At 33.2% G+C, this 19,508-nt stretch overlaps 1 long non-coding RNA gene across 4 annotated transcripts in view; it reads left to right on the top strand.

Moving 5' to 3' along the window:
* The window catches only part of LOC118746156, a 95,857-nt gene that overhangs the window by 35,541 nt on the left and 40,808 nt on the right, over positions 1 to 19,508 (top strand). The window contains exon 3 of one of the 4 annotated variants that reach the window (XR_004993788.1): positions 13,503 to 13,584. The exons of 1 other annotated variant lie outside the window; for it this stretch is intronic. This is a non-coding gene — a long non-coding RNA (uncharacterized LOC118746156). Of the gene's footprint in view, positions 1 to 4,669; positions 4,709 to 7,091; positions 7,196 to 13,502; positions 13,585 to 19,508 lie in introns of those variants that run through there. 2 more of the 4 variants (XR_004993787.1, XR_004993785.1) reach the window with 2 other exon arrangements.

The raw sequence follows: 19,508 nt of genomic DNA, 5'->3' as shown, positions 1-19,508 counted from the left end.
ACGAAGATATATTTTGGTACGAATTTCCGTCTCATTTTGCAAATTGCGTTACAAAGGGGGTAAGACGATTTACAATCTTCAAAGTTATATTTTGTTCTGAAAGAAACGAAATTTGTCAAGGGATGATAGAATTTCGTTCCAAAATACATCATATTCTCGCCCTGTCGAAAAAATTAGCCCACACTAAAGGCAGTGTCACACGATTGGTACATTTGTACAAATACAAGAGAAATATTTGTGCATTCACACGATTGGGATACGAGTTGCACCAAATTTTGGGCAAATGCCCAATCGAGTGACACTGCCTTAATATATATTTATGCTTACTTGTTTCAATAAAAATAGTTATAATTTTTTCACTTAATGTGATTGAGGTTTTACACGAATTAACGTTAAGTTGTTATTTGATTGCAAATTAGAAAGTACCCGCGGCCCGACTTGAATTGAAACCTCAATTGCTTGCGCGTGAAAGATGTCTATACTCATTAGGGTGGTCCAAAAATTCATGATGGGCGGAAAAGGTTAAAACGTTAAGCTCTCAACTCTAGGATTTTTTTTTAAAAAAAATAATAATTTTGAGAACTGTATTTTATGTTAGAAAAACACTTTCGTAGAAATGGTATAGAATTTTGAGAATCCATATTTTTCGATCGGAAACTTCTTTTCTCTTAAGGAAACTTCCAGTAGCAATACACATTTGTTTATGTAATAATTTTTTAATAGTAACTATTTTTATAGGTCGTCCGAAAACCTCAAAAATGCAATGAAAAATCGTTTATAATAAAAAATGGTCAAATAAATAATGGGGTATTATTATTCGGAAGTCTTCTGAAGAGAAACAGGGGATGTCGATCGAAAGTATCGATTTTCAAGAATTCTATACCATTTCTACGAAAAAGGGTTTTTTCTATTTAGGAAAATTCTAGGCAGTGAGAGCATAACGTTTTAAACTTTTTTTTTGACCACCCTAATGTACACAGTACATACATATGTGGATATGTATTCGGCTTTTAATTTTTCATTTATATGTATGTACATACTTTTCGTTGATTGTTATGCGTGTGGCGCTTTGAGCTAGTCGATATTCAAGCTTCGACTTTGCATGCAAACAAGTTCAAGTGATCCACACTAGAGATGGGCGCGGGATAGCGGATCCCACGGGACCCACGGCACGGATTTAAAATTGGCCGGAATGGGCGGTATCGGGGAGATCTGTAAAAATATAGCGGGCGGAGCTGGACCAAAACCCTTTCCCGATACTCCCGATAAAACCGCAACCCCCGCAAATTCACAAAATCTTCCTTAAGAACGATGTTTGAAATATGAACTTTTAATTTTTTATTGAGACGAAAACGAACCGCAAAGCAAAACAAACAAAATAATCGGAAGATGCCAGATATTTCTTTATTATTTAAAATTAATTTGAAAGCATGAACATTTTTGTCAACCTTCGATCGGTTTGCAAACCACGCCACACACGTTGAAATCTCAACCGATCGTTTCAATTTGTTGTCCGTTTGTAGCCTGCTTTAGAGATAGATTTCGGGACCCGCGGTACCCGCGTTACAATTCTGAAAAACGTTGGGATAGGCGGGTTCGGGACTTAAATATCGAGTTTCGGGATGGGCGGGATCGATATTAAATATTTAGTCCCGTGCCCATCTCTAATCTACACCTCAATTGCTTATGCCCTGTAACGCACTTCAGCTACCAACCAACCAAACAATGGCTTACTTTTGTTATTCGACACTTTCTATTGCTGAAGCATGCGTTGATGATTTCGTATGTACGTAAAGGCAAACCTTCCATGATTGTCATAAAAAAGATACATTTCGTATGTACGTATTTTCGATAATCATGCCAAAAAGTGAAAAGATATGTGTGTTTGTAGGTGTTTCGCACGTATAATGCATCCAAAAATATGATTGCGTTGATAATAATGTAATGAAGTATATATACGTATATACATGTACTCTAATTCAACTAGAAAAAGCCTCGAGGTTATTTTCACTTTCGATCATTTTAACCGGCTGCAATATTTTTTTTTAATATGATACCGGACAACTTCGGACCTTGTTAACTGGTTACGGTAATTCTTTTTTATCGCAAAGGTGGTCACAACCTAATTTTGTTTAATGCCGATCATTGAATAAACTTTGAATATGTATAAGCTTTGAAGTCGGCTTTTTTTTCTTTAAAAATTACCTGTTATAAGAGGGCATGTATAATTAAATTAAAGGGGTAAAATAGTCCACCTATGTACTAAAAATGCCGCTAACTTTTACCATTACTTTGTTTTTGTTGCCTGTTGACCTTAAGTCACTTGTTGAGTCAAATATAAGGTTTTTGCCAAATCCCGGAAATTGACAATGGAAAGTTTTCGGAAAACAATTTATGTATTAAGCGAGCATTTCTGGTTCGTTCAAGATTCATTTTACAACTAGCATTTTACCAAATTTTTCAAATATGAATTTAATTCGAAATGTGATTCGTCAAAAAGACTTTTACGCACTCAATTTTTTATGCAACTCTACACAAAATTTATAAATCAATTCCGTGACGAAAATTAAACGCATTTTTTAACTGCCTTTGAAACGTAGGGAAAATCTTTTTGATTCGTACGAATCGTTGTAAAAGTTCTGTTTTTTATTTTGTATTTCTAGCAGTAGACGGAATTTCACAACGTTCCGAATAAATAAAAAAAGATTTTCCATACGTTTCAAAGGCAGTTAAAAATGCGTTTAATTTTCGTCACGAAATTAATATCATAAATTTTGTGTTTCTAGTTCAGCTTTCGTCACTCGAAAAGTTTACCTCAAAGTGGTGTTTTATTTGATATCAATTATTTTGCGGTAGCAAATTTAAAATCGACGAAAATACAAACAATAATCTAAATGTTTTATTTTTCTCAAATAAATTGCTAAACATATTATCTAAACCTAAATTATGTATTCAAATCGATGTGCCCATTGAAACATATAATTTTTCGAGTACGGAATAAAGCGAAATAGAATGAGCATATCCTTTGTACTCGAAAAAATTAAAAATAAACAAAAACTTATGAGAAATGATAAAGACTTATCAACTTGGTACCAACTTTGGATACAATAAACAACTGTATTCGTCTGATTGTCTCGTAGTTTATTTTTGATAAGATTTCTTCACATGTGCTTTTTTAAGAAGTTTTACTTCTATTACGTGTACGATGTTGCACTCGTGCTATTGAATTAATGCTTTTTTCTCAAGTAGTTTTGCTCAGTGGCAATTTATACATATGTATGTAAGTAGTAGCGGCACATTGGGTGAACTAAATGCATTCATACATACATATTTATGTACGACTGTAGGTAATATTGTATGCGTCTTCCCAGGTAGGTTAAGTGCGGGTGATAAACCCATGTAGCATAGTTAAATATTGTGTACATACCTGCAATTAAAATGGGGAAAATGTTGCAATTTCGGCATGGGACTGAAAAAAACTCTAAAATATACACAAATTGTAGTTTTCTTCAACTTGTCAACTCGCGGGAAATTCCACGGTTTGCAGGGAATTTCGGTTTAAGTGGCAATCGGGAAATGGGCAATTTTTTCGGGGAACTGGGTATGTTATTTTTATATCTTAAAGTAACCAAATTAGATGGATATGTTAATTTTTAACCATTTGACCCTTTTTGGAGCGTCATTTTTTCAATTTGAATCGCAATAGCTATATACCAGATAAAAGCTAAGGTTTTGGGCTAGGTTTGCGGAAACATAGTATAAAATCGACTGACCAGTTTTTAAGAAGATGCCCGAAATGTAGTTTTTCAGCAGCCCGATTTTTAGTTTTCAGGCGATAACGTTATGACATATTTATATTTGATAAACACGAAAGATAGTGTCCGATAGCTTGTTTGAAGACCCTTCTACTGATATCCACATCAATGACATGGACTGAGTAGTGCGGCCTCAGTGGTTATTTAAAAAGTTGCCTTTTTTCGAATTTCAGGCAGCAGCCACGCCCAGAAAGGCATAAGAATCAAACCATCCTGGAACAAAACCTTCTTAGTTTTTTTTGAACTTTAATTCCTGAAAGTTTGAAGAAAATTAAATGAAGGTACGTACAGACGCCACTACATACCAAAGCATCTCGTAGTGGAGACGCGAACCAAAACACATTTAGCTCTATATCTTTCCAAGTAGCAGCCGGAACTTAATATATAAAGTATAGTTTGAAAGGTATTGGCCTATAGAATAACACTAAATATGTTGGGTGTACCCACATGCCCCCTTAAAAAAAACATTTTTTGTTTCGCAGCACTTTAGCCTAATTTTTAAGAATCCGGTTAATCGTTTGTGAAGCTTGAATACGTTTTCTGGACACACTCTGCAATACCTTTCCAACGATATCTCAAACATGTCGATTGGACGTCTGGATAAAAACTTCCAAATCTCGTGTATATATATAGCGAGTCATTTCAGCATGTTACTGTGGCTGCTTTCGTCACTCGCGCACTGCCGTGCGCTGTGTTAACTGTTACGGCCCTCGTTTGAACAGAGTAGTTTTAATGAAAAAATAAAACTTTCGTAAACAATTTTTTTATTGAATGAATGAATTTTTAGAATATGTACGTACTTATTTTGTTGCTTCTTTTATTGTTATTATTAACAATTTTTTCTCCTATTGCAGATCTCATAAAAACTTTAAAATCTTACTTGTATGTCTTAAGCTGTGTACAACGGCAAGTTACAAAATTATTTTATTTTTGTAGTAAGAAATTTTATTTTCATTGAATATGTGTATGTGCATTTTTGTGTACTATATTTGTCTACTTTGGCCTACAAATCAAGACTCCCACTAGAAAAGTTCATATTATCATAAGAAAAAGCTCTGCAAAAAATTTCCGAATTGGAAATCATTTTACAAAGTGTAAAATATTTTCTACCCAAATAATTCAAAAAATTTGCAACAGAGAGCGAATTCAAGAGTGTAACAACCTGAGAGAGTTGCAAATTCTTGCATGCAAAAATTTTACTAGCTTTACTTTACTTAGTGTGTTTTGTTAACATTTTCTGTTGTAATTTGTGTGAGGGTAACTACCGGTGGGTCTCGTGGGACCTACCTAACACATACTTGTATATAAGTAGTGCCGTGTTACCCACCAGAGGTCACATCAGTACTTTCAATCGGTGTGACGCACCGGTGGTGTACATGGCAGCGAACGTGTTAAGCACCAGTTTTTCAGGTCACGACTGTGGTTTAGACTTAGTTTAAACAGTCGAGCTGGCTGGTTTAAATTAAGGTTAGCCAATCAAATGTCAGCCAGCTGTTGAGGAAAAACGCAGTTTTCGTTATCTAAGTTTAAGCTTGCCCTGAAAAACAGGCCCTAAGTGGATGATTTAATGAAACAAATTTAGTGAAATGAAAATATGGATGAACAGTTTAAATCTAATATTATATTTTTTGATTTGTATGGCGATGGGAGATACTATTCCCAATCAAAAAGAAAATTGCACGCCAAAATTCAACCATCAGAAAGTGTAAAAATGGCGTTAGTTGTAAGTTTTTCCTAGTTTTGCGTTCGTAACTTTTTCGGACAATTTTCTCTTCCTCTCTATTTTGCTATCTATTTTCCCTGTACGCTCTCGCTGTAAGTACATACTTACTGGAAAAGTTATTGAATGGACCTGATATGTTTTAGTGGCACTTAATGTGCTACTACCTGCAATTTTGAAATAGGCCTAAACAAAACTTTTCAAAATTTAAAATTTACCTCAAAGAATTACATTAGAGTCCGACCGATTCCAATTTTTTTTTCAGGTACCGATGCCGATTAATCGGCATATGGGGAAAGAATCGGCCGATGCCGATTCCATAAAAAATTACAAATAAATGTATTAATTCATAAAATTAGTTCATTTCACGGAGTTAAAAAAATAAACAAAAGAAAAGAAATAATTGAATTAATTGGCTTGTTATGCAACATTACATACACATGTATGTACTTACATACATATGCAAGTGTAAAAATATATGTACATATATCACATTTATGTACATTACGTAAAACACTTTTTTTATGGTGCTAAGCAAAAAATATTTAGGAACATACACACAAACAACAATATACACTCTTTTGCACTCAATGCATAAGAACTTATATGCTAGGTATGTATGTACATACATATAGTGGTCCACAAAATAAAAGAATTGCGATATTTTGACCGATTTTGTCTTTTTTATTTAATGTTTATTATTTTTTTTTATAAAATTCTAGCTGGTATACAACAAACACCATATAAATTCAGATTTCAAACTTTGTACAAAAATTAGAAAAATTCTGCTTATTTTCACCAAAATTTCAAACTTTTTAATCAGAATTTTGGTATGCAGTTTTGTAGACCATTTCATTCTAGTATAATGAAGTGCAAGTTTCAAGCTGATATAAAATCCCGTTAATTTTTGGCAATTTTTTTTGCTGGCAGTGTTTCCATATAAAAGAAAATTGTCGCACATGCTTTTGTATGGAAAAAACGTTAAACACCTTCAACAAAAAATAAAATCATTTTTGTGCGCTGTCTGCAAATGTTTTTTAATGTTGGCTGTCGCTTCACCTGAACATTTGAAAAGAAATTCCAAAGAATCGGCAAAGAATCGGCGAAAAAAGGCCGATGCTCAAGTTTGTGCCGATACTAGCCGATGCCGATGCCGATGCCGATTAATCGGTCGGACTCTTAATTACATACGTACACATGTATGTATGTATATACTTAGCTTCAAAACTATAGGATATATGAAAATGTTGTAGACATATTGGAGATCGGCACGCAATAATTCATTAATTAATTTTGCACAATTTATTATAATCATGCACAATGTAAGGATTTAGCGTAACTTTCGGGCGTCTGTGGTATGTCTTCCGTTACCCGATTTTGAAAATTCTTTGCAGGATAATCAATGTGACCAAACGATTTTTTTTTATAATTTTCACACAACTTTAAAGTTCAACTCAATTCAAATAAGTATATAAATTAATCAACATTATTTTTTGAAACATACATCATGAATTTAGCTTTAAATATACCTGTGCTTAAACTTTTTCATATTTCAGAAATCCGCATGTTTATATTTACTAAGGTAGTATGCAATAAAAAGGAATTCTTTGTTCCATCCTACGGTTTAATTAAACAGGACAACACTGCTTGTGCTTATTATGAATCCGTAAGTATAAAGTTCTCATCAGATCCATATTTTGAGAAAAACGAGGTCAAATTGTAAAAAAATCGCCTTTTTTGCAATATTTGAGAAGCTTTAGCAAAGAATGAAAACCTGATAGAACTTCACCTTAAGCTTAAATTAAGCTAAAACTCTCGATTATAGTCCCTTTAAATACCATCCCTGCACTTTGACCTGATGGTCACTTATAGTCATTTATTGAACGATAACAAAATACTGGTGTATTGCGCTATTGAAAGAAAAAAAATTGGGCCAAGATCAGTTTTTACTGTTCACCAAATTACTATAAGTGACCTTAGGGTCAAGGTGTAGGGATGCTATTTGCAGGGATCGTAGGTGAAAGTTTAAGTTCTAACTAAAGTCTATCTAAATGGTTCTATCATTATTTGTTTATTTGCCAGAGATTCTAAAATATTGCAAAAAAGCGATTTTTTAACACTTCGACCTCTTTTTCCTCAAAATTTCGTATCGAAAAAAATAAGAATGTGAAGTAAAAAAGGTAAAAAGGAGTGTTTACCTTTTGAGGAGGTCTTTTTACTCTTTGGGGGCGATGGAAGATATTTTGTGGCAAAGGAGGAAGTGAAGACGGGGAGTCTACTCTGTATTACGATTCGAAAAGCAAATCATTCGGGTTCTAATACTTAGCACTATGAATTTATATTAATCCGTGTCTCAGGTACTTTCCTTAGCATTATTATCTAAATGATTTGATTCTTTTTGAATTAAAAGCGAAAAACTACTTTTTAAAAAATCTTCCATATGCATATATGTACATGTCGCGCACCTTTTTCAAAAGGAGCACGCGAATCTCACAAGATTTAAAATTACCTTCAGTTTTGTATGAAGAACAAGATTCCAACAAGAAATTTTACTTATTTAGATACAACTTAAAAAAATAGATATGAACTAAAATAAGCAAAAAAAACCGACTTCAATTCTCATATAAAAATTTAAGAGTACCGTTAATATCTTCAGGATCCAATGATCAAATCTAAACCGAATTAGTATTATATAACTCGGTTCACGTGGTCCAAAGCTATGCGGTAACATACATTCATTTTTTTGAAGTCGGTTACAAAGGTAAAAAAACACTAGTTGCGTATGTAACGTATACGCCACGTAGCACCATTCGCATTCATCTCGCACGCCTTAAACTGAAAGCCATATTATTTAAAAGTGATTACATATTGGCGTTTAATATTTTTACACATTTACATCCTTATGCACATTTATATAACTTTCTTCATGTGTATAACAATTTAACCCTGCTTTGATATCCCGCGTCTGCGAGACGTATGCTTTTTAAACTTTTCGCTGTCTCTTTCGCGAAATGAAGATGGAAATCGGTGGGATTCACCTTTGAAATGAAGAATATTTATAAGGAAAATGCATTTAAATAATAAACAAATTTTTATAAACTCCATATCTCTGAAAAAAAAATTTCATAAAATTTGTATTACAATATACATAATTATGGCAATAGTCTAAGAGCCAGTGACATTTTTTCGAGATCATTTAGTTAAGGCCTATTTTTTGCCAGCGCGTTACGGGGGGTATGTTGAGTTGGCATCCGTGATATTAGACCCTGGGGAGGGTAGCACTGCGAGGAAGAACGCCCTTAACTTGTAAAAATCATCGACCAAAAATATGATTTAGTTAAGGCTGCAATTTTACCCACGAGGCTCTGATAGTCCACAATTATCAAGTTACATTGGCAGGACGATCAGCCGATAGTAAAAGGGTGGCAGAACGCCCCAAACGTGTGACGAGAGCAATGAAATTTTTATTATTTGGTTAAGTCTGAAATTTTCATATGTTATTCTTTAAACGAATTCAAGTCTAAATTTAAATTGGCAGATCGAAATTCCGGTATTAACTACCTGGCGGAACGATGCAAATGTCCTTTTCGCGCGCCTTTTTTTGTTTGTTTTTTTCGCAAATATTTTATAAAAATATATATGTAGTTCATACTACCACATAAACACGAAAATTAAATGTCTAAACTTTGTGCAAAACTCAGAAAAATTCAATAAATTTTGTTGAAAAGTTTCAATTTTCTAATCAGATTTCGTAGCAAAATTTTGATTATGCAGTTTTGTCAAAATGTTAAATTAAACAAAAAAGAAAAAATTTAATCTGTTTTGAGTAGCTCTTCAATAGTTCTAGAGTTCCTGAGAAGGAGAAAGAAAGTTCTGCAAAATTACGCCGAAAAAACACTTTTTTCGAAAAAGTGGAAAAAGTTAAATTTAAAAAAAAAAAAAAATTTATTCTGATCTAAGTAGCTTTTCAATAGTTCTAGAGTTCCTGAGAAGGAGAAAGAAAGTTCTGCAAAATGACGCCGAAAAAAACATTTTTTTCCAAAAAGTGGAAAACGTAAAATTTTGAAAAAAAAAATTAAATATGTTCTGAGTAGAGCCAAGAAGAGACTTTAACGCTGGATTGCTCAGTGGGTCGCAGTGCAAAAAGTGCTCGTTTATAGTAGCATACTTTTGTGTGCTATACTTTTATTAAAAGTTGAGATTTTTTTCTATAAATAAAAGCATTAAATAAAGTAACGATAGTCGAGAACTCGAATGAAATTGTGAAAATTCTTTTGTGGCCTATAGTTAGTGAAATTTCGATTTCTAAAGTGATAACAATGTGCCGGTACTACGACGCGCCTACAAGTGAGCTGCATTCGCTTATCATAACGGTCATCTTGGTGTTGCAATGCGTGCATAACGGTTAGTGGAATTTCAAAAGGAATTTTTGGAGTTTTTGAAAGCTATATATGTACATACGCGCACATAGTTTAAAATAAAATAAAAATAAACTGAAGAACAAAGTTTTGGGGAAATATACTCGCACTGATAAAATATCGTAGAAAAACTCAGAAAATGTGATTGATAAGTACAAAAAACAGTCAAAAATTCAAAAAAAAATAAAAAATTGGTGGAGTAATAATATGTTTGAAGCATATATGTAATACTCCTATATTGGCAGTAAGAGCTAGTACCGTCCGAAAACACTACAGTACAGATATATCAATAAACACGTACGAAAGAAAAGGAACACATACGTTTATAAATAAACATGTACACAACACATATACAAAAACGGCACTCAAGTACACGATACATTGACAAAAACGGTACTAGACTGTCTCGCTTTGATTTCGGAATGCTTACACATTGAGAAGTTAGCTTACTGCCAATATAGGAGTATTGCATATATGGTTTGAAGTGTTTTGAAATAAAAATTTAATTAAATTAATTAAATTATCTATTATTTATAAATAATAATTAAAACTTTACAAACTGATAAAATTGATAAGTACGGCTTATCTTGGACCCCAAAGCGTAGCTTTCGCAATTCCCTGCACATTCGCATTTTATGGGATTTAAAAAAATATGAATAACATTGTCGTAGCTTAAGTAGTGAGCGCGAGCTTTAGACTAAAATAATACTTTCGAGAATCGACTATAATATATATATTTTTGAGCAGTGCCGGAAATATTTCATAGACAGTTATGAGGACCATGCGGTTTTTATAAAATTCACTTCCTGAGTATTGTACAAAAGATTAAAAAATATAAGCATTTTTAGGGGTGGGCAACGCGCTGCTGAAGTGTCTAAAAACCACGATTTTTTGTATGGAGATTTTTTGCCTTCTATCTTTGCAGCTTTTAAAACTGTGGCTTTTAAAAAAGAATATAATTTTGTACAATGCACTTACTGTAGTATGTACATTAGGGCGGGTCTATTTGTATGGGAGATTTTTTTCGACTATCAACGTATAGCGTAGGAGGATTCTACTTGTAATTGTAAGCAAATTTGCCGAAGAAACCATGGAGCTAAAATCAATTTGGAGTTTGCCAAATTGCGAAAATAGGTTTTCTAGCATTTCGCCGTAGTGTCGTAAAGAAGTGCTTAAATTTTGTATAAAATCATGCTATAAGTGGGTTTTTGGTGTGAGGAATCTATTTATGCACTTATCTTTTTCTTAAAACTTCCACAAGAGGGCGCAACGGTGAAATTTTCGCATTTCCTTGAAAACTATTTTGGCAATTTGGCAAACTCCAAATTAATTTTAGACCCATGGTTTCTTCGGAAAATTTGTTTACAATTACACGTAGAATCCTCCTGCGCTATAGGCGCATAGTCAAACAAAAATTGACCCGTCCTAATGTACATATGTAGTATATCTGATCATACGTTTTCGAAAACAAATTAAACAAAAAAATTTAGTCTCGCAAAATAAAACAACTCGTCATAAAAAAAATATTTTAAAATTGTTCTTGAAAAATTGCCATTTGTTAAAACATGGGTTTATAGATAATTAAACAAGGATTACGATGGTGTGATTTTAGATCCCTAATTTACTGGTCTTCACTATGTAAATAAACTTCAAAAAATGCAACTATTTATAACTAAAATAGCTTAAGGACAATCATGAGGACCTTACACATAGAATTATTTAGCCTGTTTCTCTAGCTTAAAAAACGACGTTAGACGAAGGCTTTACGTTGAGTAGAATCCGAGATATACCGATTGGACGAAGTATACAATTGAACAGAATCACAAAAAAATTAAACTTTGACATATCATATCTCGAAGAAAAAAAAAGACAAAAAAAAACCTGTTAGTTTATTTCATGAAAGGATCCATAATAAAATTAGGGATGCAACTTACTTAAAATTAGGGATGCAAAGGATGTATCGATATTTTTGAAATATCGATGGTATCGGTTCAAAATTCAATGTTTGTTATCGATGTTTACAATTATTTTTCAAAAATTTTTTATTACTCATTCTTTGGTGTCCAATTTTGATAATGCTAGCCCAACGCTTGAAAAAAAGAACGTACCACCCGCCTGTGATAGAAAATAGTCATTATGCAGGGTCTTAGAATCTCAAAAAAAATCAGGCCTTATAAATTTCGAACCCGGCGGCCTAACGATAGTATACATTTTTACTCTACATTACTACTATTTCTATAAGTATTTATAGGAAAGTATAGGAAGGTGAAATAAATAGTGGAAAATGAATTCATATGTATTCCATTTGTCTAATTGCATTGTAAATTGTAAAGCATCGAAAACCATCGCTGTAACGATTTTTTTTCTGCCTATGAATTTTAGCATCGATATTTATGTTTTCGATGTATCGATGTTACTCCTCAGAATTTGCGTCCCTATTTAAAAAAGGATACCTCATATATGCTCTTGGTATGATTTTCCTGCTCTTCATTAAAGCTGAATATCTGCAAAGAAGAGGCTTTACTGTGTCCTGTTCGTTTTCAGTAATTAATTGCAAACGATGGCCAGCCTTCTAGTTTGGGTGATAAAACTGTGCAATTGTGAAAGAGGAAGCGCTCTAGAACATTGCATAACCTATCGTTTTTTCGCAGGGCGTTCTTGAGCCATTTTCTGAGATAAGGGCGTTTTCGAACCGGCTGCAGAGATAGGTCGATCTGCCACTTAGCCTTCGATATTTCAAATGTTTTACAACAAACCTATAAAAAACATCGAATAGAAGTAAAAAAAAAAATTAAAAATTTTTGTTGAGAAAAGATTATCGGTTATTAAAACATACTTACTTGGTAAAGTTTTAAAGTTAAGTAAACGTTATAGTTTTATTTTATAAAGATTTCTTAAGGGATATATTCTTATACGGTTAAAAAATTCGTATGTTTAACAATTTTACAGCAATTATACGAAACAGCAGCAGGAAAATTCAAAAAATTTAATTTTCCTATGTATTTTTGGATAGTGGCTAGAAGTTAGCACTTCATATACATACATACAATGCTATAAAACGAGGTTGCATTTTAATACTAATTTTAGTCTCCATTAATTGATCTTAACCAAATTTCTACTGGTATTTGAATAAATTTACCAGCATCTATGGGTATGTGAAAAAATCGCTAGATAACTACCAAAATCGAGCAGATCAAGAATGTCTTAAAAAAAAATTTGGCCATTAGAGTGTTCAAATTAAGTTATGCATTGCTTATTCGATTGCAAATTCAATACTTGTTTGTTCTTAAGTGAACTAATTTTAATTTTTTTTTTGCAATTATTGTGATAAAAACTTATAACCAAATATTTAAAAAATCAAGCAATTACTTATTTATCCTCAAATAAACCAATAAAGTGTATTACATAATTGAGTACATTCAAATTAATCTAAAAAAAAAAACTACTAATTAAATAATTTAATCTGCTTAACTACTTTTACTCTATTACATATCTCTTCTGCATTTCCCATTTGTCTGTGTTAAATTCGAAAATTTGGCATAATCTCAGGTGCAGCGATAAAATGCTTTGTGTGCGATTCCAGCGATAATCCCAGTTGTGCGGATTTAAAATCTAATAGCAGCATTGTGGCAGAGGTGAGTGTGTAAGAACAACTACACTTTAAATTACGCAGTATTATCCCAGCAGCAAATGGAATGCTTTCTGCATTGATGCCTCATCGGTGACAAGTGATGGCATTTGATTACACTGCCTCCTTTTTCTTTTCAAATATGCAATGGAATTCATTAGATTTCAGAAGCAATTCATGCATATTGTAATGTGATTGCATTATATTCATAGTTTCGCTGCTGGGATACATTTATTTATATATTTTTATATGTGTGTATGTGTGCACTTGTGTGCTTTAGCAATTAATGAGAATTTCGCTACCAGAAGAAAAGAAAATTGCTAAAATATACGACTTTTGACAATAACTAGTTTATCCGTATGGGATTAAAGCGCGAAAATCATATCATCAATGCTTGCTTATAAGTGCCTCTGACAATAGTTTTGAAAAAAAAAACGGACAAAACTCGACTTTGTTTTTTTAATGATAGACTGACTAGGGGTCGCAGAGCCAGAATATGATAATCATTTGTTTCCAAAGACCGGGTTTCGAGATTAATGGCAATATTTCCGAAAGAAGTCAAAAAACAAAAACGATAATTTTATCTATATGTATGTATCTCGAAAACCGTTCATTTGAAATAAACTATTCACTGCCTTGTTGGCCGTTTACCAACTTTTCACTTTACATAAAAAGGAAAATTTTCGTGGAAAAAGAGGGTGGAAATTGTATTACCTAAAAGAGATTTATCAAATTTTAAGTAAAAAAAATATAAGTGGCTAAAATGTGTGGAATTATACATTTGTATTGGCTTACAAAACGAACGATTATGTCCCAGAAAAAGGATTAGAAATTTAACAAGTGTAATTTGATTCGCTTGTGTGCATGTGTGTAGGCGTCGTTGTTTAGCCAAGTGTGATGTCAAGTGTTTTGTTCGTAATGTGTGTGTGTGCATGTAAGGATGCATGGCGAGAGATCTGTGGACGCGTGCGGGCGATAAAAGCGCGTAAGCGGAAGCGTTGGTTCCGCCATCATTGAAGGGTTGTATAGTACTTTTTCGTTGTTTTTTTTTCTCAAAAGCTCGTGTGGACTGGCAGCCGCCGTGGTCGTGGCATTCGGTAGGTTCAGGGCTCGATCCCTGGTCAACGCAACATCCAGATAAAATTTTGTTTCTAATAACGGTCGCCCCTCGGCAGGCAATGGCAAACTTCTGAGTGTATTTCTGCCATGAAAAAAAACTTCTCATTAAAACCATATGCCGTTCGGAGGCGGCGCGCCATGGTTTGAAATCCGAATCTAGCTGGACAAAACTACGCTCACGCTTTGGTAAAATTGGACACCACTTTGTTCCTATATGTTTTTTTTTCCAAGACGTTGAGTTCGAACCTGTAGTCAGGAACTTTAAAAAAACCTGGTATTTAGGAGTTTTTAGGTTTTTTCCTCAAAAATCCATTATTGTTTGACAGGGTGTCCTAGACCACCAGTCCCCCTTCTAAAATAGAGGAAAATGCTTTTTCTTTTTTTAAAACCTCAAAGATATGAACCACCAAGTTAGCGATGCTCTACCGTTAAACTGATCGAAGGTCCATTATTTCAACCGGAAGCCCAATTCAGAATAAAACCTTCAGAAAAAAGTTATGTATTTTGACCGCAGAATCCGAATGTCCCATCTAAAAAATTTACTTCCGGTCAATTTAAACCACTTTCGGAAATCGGAAATACGACTAAAACCAGAGCACCCCCCATTTTGGTGATTCGTATTTTTTCGTTTCCCAATAAAAACAATTTCGTTCACTTAAGAAGTCAAGGCCGAGTTGAAGTTCGAAGATCATTTAGAGGTCGAAAAAGTCACTTTCGAGAAAAAAGTTTCAAACAAAAGTTGCATATTTTTATGCGCAGAATGCGAATATGTGGCAAAAGCATGCATAGCCTAGTAAAAAATTGACTTCCGGCCAGTTTAAGCCACTTTCGGTCGAACCCCGAAGTCGGCGATATGACCAAAAGATAGAGCACCCGCGATTTGGTATTAATACTTTTGCGTTTTCCAAAAAAAAAACATTTTCCTCCATTTTACAAGGGGCTGACGTTAGGCCGAGACACGCCAAGATATCGAGCCCTAACCGCCAAAATAACGTAAGCGACATTTTTTTCAAAACTTTCTTTTTGATGCAGAAATGCATCTAGATGCTCTAGGAATATTTCTGCATCAAAAGAAAAATTTTTCGCTTACGTTATTTTGGCGGTTAGGGCTCGATATTTTCATTTTAAGTTTTCATTTTGAATGAAAAAATGTATGGCCATACTCGTCGTACATGGCGTATGAGTAACATTATTCTGCTCATTACAATTGCAATTACATTCCTCACTAATACCATGTTCTGACCGACATCGAAAACATGTTTTCGTTGCTAAAACCGGTTTTCGACCTAAAACGTGTGTTTTCGTCCATGTAAAATGTGTCAAACGAAAACCAGTTTTCGCTGAAAACTACTTGAAAACTCACGTTCCACTCATTCCAATCGGTGTCTTCACTAGTTTTTTTCGATTATTTCCCGAAGTGGAAGTCATATTTTATCATCTTTAATATGCCATTTCGTATTTATTGTTAATTGGCGGGCCAAAGTAAAATAAGAATGAAAGTAAGAGGTTGCTAATGAAAAGAAAATGAGGGAAAAGCATTTTGGTTTTGTTTTTGTGTAGCAAAACTGTAATCAGAGGATGTAAGAAATGTCAACGAAAACACTAACAGCCGGTGTGAACAGCCTTCAACCCACAATCCCAAAACTCGTCTTCAAAGTGTTTTCGTTGTCGGTCAGAACATGGTATAAGACTGATTAGAAATCAATTCCTTCAGTCCACAGCAAAGGAATTCAGAAGTAATTTCAAATGTATTTTTTTTTTTTTAATTCAATTACAAGGTATTGCGTATGGTAATTGGAATAAATTATGTACGTGCTATTATTGTAACTTTTTTCCAATTCCTTAGAAATTTTTTTTATTGTACCTTGTTTCTTGCAATTTTATTAGTTGCATTGTAATTTTACCGCGACAGTTCTAGTCTTGTTTTATTTATTTATTTATTTATTTAGTGTACAGAAAATGAAATATGCGTAATCATATATAAAGTATTTATTTTTACTATGCATTATTTCCCTCAGTGTAGTGATCCTATTTAGGTATAAATTATGTATTCAAGGCTTTTAGCAACTAAGAACTCGAATAAATAGTCCACAAATTATTTAAAATTTTTTTTCGATTACATACTTTTTAAATTAATGGAATTGGAAATTTTATTTTCCCATTCAGTTCAACTGAATTGAAAAAAGTTTATTTCATTCTCAATTCCTTTCAAAGGAATTGAAAAAAATACATTACTAACACATAACTAATTCCAATTACAATATTCAATTCCTTGTAATGGAATAAAGAACTTTTTTTTTAAAGTTGAGGAATTGAAAAAGTTATAAATTCCTTTGCTGTGAACTGACGGAATTGATTACCTTGTTTCTAATATTAAGAAATTTTTCCATAAATTTAGCTAGAATTACATCTTAAAACTTGTAGGGTGTACTGAAGCGCTCCCCATAAAGTAGTAAATTCATATTGTGGGTGTTGAAACCTATCTTGTTATCAGGTTACCTGAAAAATTGAGATATCTTAACGAAACTTTGTACATGCACTTCTATTTCGGACAATAACCACGCCTACCTCCCATATAACGGTAATTTTCAGAAATACGAAAACTGCGATATTTAAGTAACTACTGAAGATAATTCACTCAAAATTGACATTTAGAATAACTTTTAGACGAGAAATAAGAATATTAAAAATTTTTGAAAAATGGGCGTAGCCACGCTCACTTATAGTTACATGTGTATATTTTGGAAACCGCTGCACCAATTTCTTCCAAACTTGGCACAGTTGTTAACCCTGGTACAGCATACCAAATGGCTGAAAATTTTTAAAATCGGACAATAACCACGCCCACATCCCATATAACGGTAATTTCGAGAAATGCGAAATCCTCGATAAATCAGTAAATATTAAAGCTAATTTATTCAAAATTGACGGTTGCAACAATTCTTTATCATGAAATACGCTTATGATAAAATTTTGGAAAATGGGCGTGGCACCGCCCACTTATGATCACATTTATGTATATTGGTAACAGTTCTAGGAATTTGTACCAAACTCGGTATGATTATTGTGCTTGCCACATAAAAGCAAACCGTTGAAAATTATTGAAATCGGACTAAAATTACGGCCGCTTTTCATATAACGGTAAATTTCAAAAATGCTTGAAATTTCAATATTTCGAAATTTAAGGATGCTAGTTTACTTAATATTTATACACCCGCTTATCATGTAGCGGTAGCTTTCGGAAAGGTGGAAAACATATATTTAATACTTGCTCCGGGTATTTAATGTTCGGCTCCGCCCGAACTTAGACTTTCTTACTTGTTATTCATATAAATTGGGGAAAACTGGCGTTGATTTTTATTTAATCTTTTTTCGCAAACGGTCTTGCGCATATTCTTCCATAAGAAATTCATGTTTATATGGGAAAAAGTGCAAAAAGCCGTTAAAAAAAATATAATAAAAATCAATGCGATTTTTTAGCCGCTAAAAATTTGCACTTACATTACTTAAATTTTATAAGTCTTGCAACTGCATACTCAACAATTTTATAAAAATTCTGGTTAAGAAGTTGAAAATTAAAATAAAAATGTTTGGAATTTTTCTTAATTCTGTATAAAGTCTGAAAGTTTGATTTTCATATCTTTATGGTTTTTGGTAAAGCATGAACCATATTTTAATAAAAGAATCAAAAAAAATTGCGTTGAAACCATTTGACGCACGTCAAAGAGAACAAAATCCTTTTTATGATAATTGTTTTTTTTTTGTTTCTGCGCTTTAAGAGCGGCATTTTTTCTTTCTTTATTATGTTTAACAATATCAGGAATACCGAGTTCATCCCCTTCGTCTTTTGCAGAGGATAATAACAATCATCGCCCATTGTCATACGCAAATTATTGAAAATCAATTTCAATTTACTGAATGATCACTCACATGAAGCTGAAGAAATAGGCGACGTCAGAATCAGTTGCACCACATTGAATGCTCTCGGCATTGCAGTTTTCAGTTTGATTGCTACCTTCGAGGTATCTTCAAAATTTAGAACAGTTTTTGGAAGCGTTCAGAAGTATTTGCAATCCGGCTTGAAAACATCAGTAAAAACAAGTAAAAAAGTCCAAGTTCGGGTGGAGCCGAACATTAAATACCCGGCGCAAGTATTAAATATATGTTTTTCAACCTTTCCGAAAGCAACCGCTAGATGGTAAGCCGGGGTATATCAATTTTGAGTAAATTAGTCAATCAATTAGTAAATTTCGAAATATTGAAGTTTCAAGCATTTCTGAAATTTACCGTTAATTTTAGTCCGATTTCAATAATTTTCAACGTTTTGCTTTTATGTGGCAAGCACAATAGAAAAAAAGAGTTTGGTACAAATTGGTAGAACGGTTACCGATATACATATATGTGATCATAAGTGGGCGGTGCCACGCCCATTTTCCAAAATTTTACCATTAACGTATTTCTTGGTAAAGAATTGTCAAGCATCAATTTTGAATAAATTAGCTTTAATATTTACTGATTTATCGAAGATTTTGTATTTCTCTAAATTACCGTTATATGGGATGTGGGCGTGGTTATTGTCCGATTTTTTAATTTTCGGCCATTTAGTATGATGTACCAAGGCCAACCACTGTGCCAAGTTTGGAAGAAATTGGTGCAGTGGTTACCAAGGTATACACATGTAACCATAAGTGGGCGTGGCTACGCCCATTTTCCGAAAATTTATAATATTCTTATTTTTCGTCTAAAACTTATTGTAAATATCAATTTTGAGTGAATAATCTCCAGTAGTTACTAAAATATCGCAGTTT

This window comes from Rhagoletis pomonella, unplaced genomic scaffold, assembly GCF_013731165.1.
Source record: "Rhagoletis pomonella isolate Grant_MI unplaced genomic scaffold, Rhpom_1.0 Rhpom_scaffold_00010, whole genome shotgun sequence".
In the NCBI taxonomy this organism is placed as follows: domain Eukaryota; kingdom Metazoa; phylum Arthropoda; class Insecta; order Diptera; family Tephritidae; genus Rhagoletis; species Rhagoletis pomonella.
Note: the sequence above shows the minus strand (reverse complement) of the source record. Positions and strands in the feature narration are given on the sequence as shown.